The sequence below is a fragment of the Cebus imitator genome, unplaced genomic scaffold (assembly GCF_001604975.1).
Source record: "Cebus imitator isolate Cc_AM_T3 unplaced genomic scaffold, Cebus_imitator-1.0 Scaffold23, whole genome shotgun sequence".
In the NCBI taxonomy this organism is placed as follows: domain Eukaryota; kingdom Metazoa; phylum Chordata; class Mammalia; order Primates; family Cebidae; genus Cebus; species Cebus imitator.
Genome location: NW_016107338.1, coordinates 3,539,033 through 3,542,734, shown reverse-complemented (window position 1 = coordinate 3,542,734; position 3,702 = coordinate 3,539,033). Strand labels below are relative to the sequence as shown.

At 47.4% G+C, this 3,702-nt stretch overlaps 1 protein-coding gene across 3 annotated transcripts in view; it reads right to left on the bottom strand.

Annotated features, from left to right (window-relative positions):
- The window catches only part of CUNH2orf42 (chromosome unknown C2orf42 homolog), a 43,317-nt gene extending 42,165 nt beyond the window's left edge, over positions 1-1,152 (bottom strand). For 2 of the 3 annotated variants that reach the window (XM_017522038.2, XM_017522040.2), the window contains exon 1: positions 1,026-1,152. The gene's annotated coding sequence lies outside the window, so the exon portion shown is untranslated. Of the gene's footprint in view, positions 1-800 lie in introns of all 3 variants that reach the window. The other variant, XM_017522039.2, reaches the window with a different exon arrangement.
- Between the last annotated feature and the right edge of the window lie 2,550 nt (positions 1,153-3,702).

The window sequence follows — 3,702 nt, the reverse complement described above, 5'->3', positions numbered from 1 at the left end:
TCTCTACTAAAAATACAAAAAATTAGCTGGGCATGGTGGCGCGTGCCTGTAATCCCAGCGACTCAGGAGGCTGAGGCAGGAGAATTGCCTGAACCCAGGAGGCGGAGGTTGCGGTGAGCCGAGATTGCGCCATTGCACTCCAGCCTGGGTAACAAGAGCGAAAATCCGACTCAAAAAAAAAAAAAAAAAAAATAAAAAAAAAAAAAAAAAAAAAAAAAAAAAAAAAAAACTCTATATGGAAAGCAATACAATTAACACAACTTGTAAAGAACTTGTATTTGAAACCTGAAAGATCTCCTGGGTAGTCCCTTCTCGGCAAGTTTACAAATCAGCCAGTCAGCCCCCTCGGCGGGAAAGTGTCAAGGGACTGGTGTTGGAAGTCTCAACCCGCGGTGGGTTTCCTTCCAAGCATTACCCAGACCTAAATGTTTGGTGGATGCTGTTTCACGCTTGTGAGGCACAGTTAGGGGAAGAGAACGAATGATCATCACGGATAAATAATAAAAGCAGCTGAGTACACTGTGTGTTAAACCCTTTCTAAGCATCTACTCGTGTACTGTCCACACGATCCTGTGGTGTAGATACTGTTACCCATCTTAGAGATGAGGAAACTGTTACTCAGATTTGACGGAAGTGTGACAGCAGGTAACTCATAAACAAGTTTGCAGTCTGCCGGGTGGCTTGCAAAACCACAAGTGGGAGGCTGGGGTACATCAGCCCTGAACGGCCTCGGAACAGCGGAGGAAGGTCGCCGGAGCCCCGCAGTCACGGAGCGGCCTCCCGACCCCTGGAACGCTCACATCCCGGCCGGCTTCCGGGACGGACCTGCTGAGACACACACATCCCTTGGGACCTGCTTCCCGGCATCCTCCCCGCGCGAGCGCTCACTTCCGGTCCCAAGTAGGCCCAAGCAGAAGCATCACCTCGCCAGCAGCTACTCCTTGGACACACTCTGCGCTGGGATCCCCAGCTCTACACCCCTGTCCCACCGCCGCCGGGGTCCTCGCTCAACACGACCCCCTTACCTGCCCTGCGCCCCCCGGCGGGCCGCGGGGCCCTTCACTGACGACCGCCCTCACCTCTTCTCTCTTCGCCTGCCGCGGCCTTTTACAAACGGGGCCAAACTGTTCGCTGTAACGACAATCGTTATTGGTTACAGCCGCCCACGCGCAGCAAGTGGCCGCCCCCCTTCCCCCCGAGCTCGCGTTGTCTTGTGGGAGTTGTAGTTTTCTCCTTCAGGAGCCCGCTGAAACTCGCGGGGAATGCGGTGGTAGAACCTGCGCTGACCTAACGGGGGTAAAGCTCAGGCTCTGCCTTGAGGCTGGAGTGCTTCTGGCCGATCGATCATACTGCTAACACAGCGCCAAGGCTGGTCTTGACTCCTTCTGGCCTGAGAGAATCCTATTTCTGAATAGACTTTCGCTGGTAATTGATGCAAAAATGGCCTGAGTAGCTGGACGTAGTGGTTCACGCTTGTAATCCCAACACTTTGGGAGGCCAAGGCGGAAGGATTGCTTGAGGCTAGGAGTTCGAGACCAGCCCGGTAACGAGACTCTGTCCTTACAAAAAGTTAAATTAAAAAAAAAAAATCGCCTGAGATTTTCTACATTATTAGCAGATGTCAGCTGTAAATTTAGTTTTTGTTTGGAGGTTCTTGCCCATCTGAGTATTCATCTCTTACTATCACATGTATGTTTATAACAAGTAAACTTTTTCTCCCTTAACTACATTTGAACGTTTTCCCTTAAAATGAGATGAAATCAGCTTCCTGTATATCCTAGTTCTGGTCCTTGGAATCACACAGAATAAATCTAAATGCTCTTCGTTCATGATTGAAGATAGCTCCCGAGAGCGATGTGTTGTTCATGGTGAGGCCTGTGTGTGTTGGAAAACGCTGGAATGAGATTCTCTGCTCTCCTGGCCCTAGTCTGGCTACTTACTATTGGTAGCAGGTTGCTTTACTATTGGGAAACCTTAGTCAACTATTTATAAGAGAAATGGAACGTTCCAGAACTAAGGTTTGTAATACTTCTTAAACTGGAAAGAGAGGGAGAGGGCACAATTTTTCGAGAAGACTTTTCGGTTTTCTTCCCATTTATTTATTTATTTATTGAGAGGGAGTCTTGCTCTGTCGCCCAGGCTGTAGTGCAGTGGCACAATCTCAACTCACTGCAGTCTCTGCCCCTGCCCCCAGGGGTTCCAGCAATTAGCCTGCCTCAGCCTCCAGGGTAGCTGGGATTACAGGTGTATGCCACCACACTCAGCTAATTTTTGTGTTTTTAGTAGAGACAGGGTTTCACCATATTAGCCAGGCTGGTCTCAAACTCCTGACCTCAGATGATCCACCTGCCTCAGCCTCCCAAAGTGCTGAAATTACAGATGTGACCCACCATGCCTTGCCTCTTCCCATTTATTATGTGAACTAAAAATAAAATCTGAAGCCCCACAGTGACTGAATGAACCCTCACTCCTTGGCCAAGGGCACATTAAACTGAATTCTCCTGGGTGGAAGGGGAAGTCGGACATGCCTTCTTATACCTGCTCTTTTGGAGTTTAGGCATAACTGACCAGCATTAATGTTAAAATAGAGATTATAAGAATGGCAGAACACTCTCTGTGGCAGTAGAATACCAAATAATAAACAAGACCAAGGGCCATGCAAGGCAAGAGTTAAGCCACACCCTTGAAACCATACCATCTCTTTAAAGGAGTTTTTTTAAATGAGTTTTTTTAAATTAACCCTGTATCTTGTGGCTTGCTTTCCAGCCTGACTCAGGTATAGCATCACATGATAAACAGGCCCTGCCCTTATAACTTAAGCATTCCTTTCTACTGATTTCAAGTCCTTAGGCAAAGCTTTTCTCTCTCTCTATCTCCCATCTCTCTCTGTCTCTATCTCTCTCTTTCTCTCTGTCTCTCCAGGGCCTCTCTCTGTCGCTGAGGCTGGAGTGCAGTAGCGCAACCTTCACCTCCTGGGTTCAAGCAATTCTGTGACTCAGCCCCCCGAATAGCTGGGATTACAGGCACCCGCCACTATGCCTGGCTAATTTTTTTATATTTTTAGTAAACACAAGGTTTTGCTATGTTGGCCAGGCTGGTCTCAAACTCTTGATCTCAGGTGATCCACCCGCCTCCCAAAGTGCTGAGATTACAGGTGTGAGTCACTTCGCCTGCATATTTATATTTTTAGTAGAGAATAAGTCTCAGTATGTTGCCCAGGCTGAACTGGAACTCCTGGGCTTAAGGACCGTCCTGCCTCAGCCTCCCGAAGTCCTATGATTTTAGGCATGAGCCACCAAACCCCATCCATTATCATAGTTCTAAGTCATTACTTGTAACTATTCCTCATTCTGGTCAATTACTACAAAGAATTCCATGGAAAGCCTACACTAGTCAAGACATATTTCTTAGGCACTGGCATTGATGACTGACCCCCAGATCTTTGTGGCTTAAAACAACACACATCATTGTTTAGGGTAAGCATCCTTAGATCAGCTGGGATCTGTCCTTTGTTGTTGTCTTGCTCACTCAGGGCCCAGGCTGGTGGAATGCCTTCTCTGTGTAACACTTATTGTCATCTGTGTGTCAAAGACCCACTGGCTTTTAGGGCCTCTGGCCAGAAATAGCCAGAGTCACTTTTGCTTACATTTAAAATTTTTATTTTTAATTTTTTAAAAATGTACTTGTCACTGATGTGAAGCT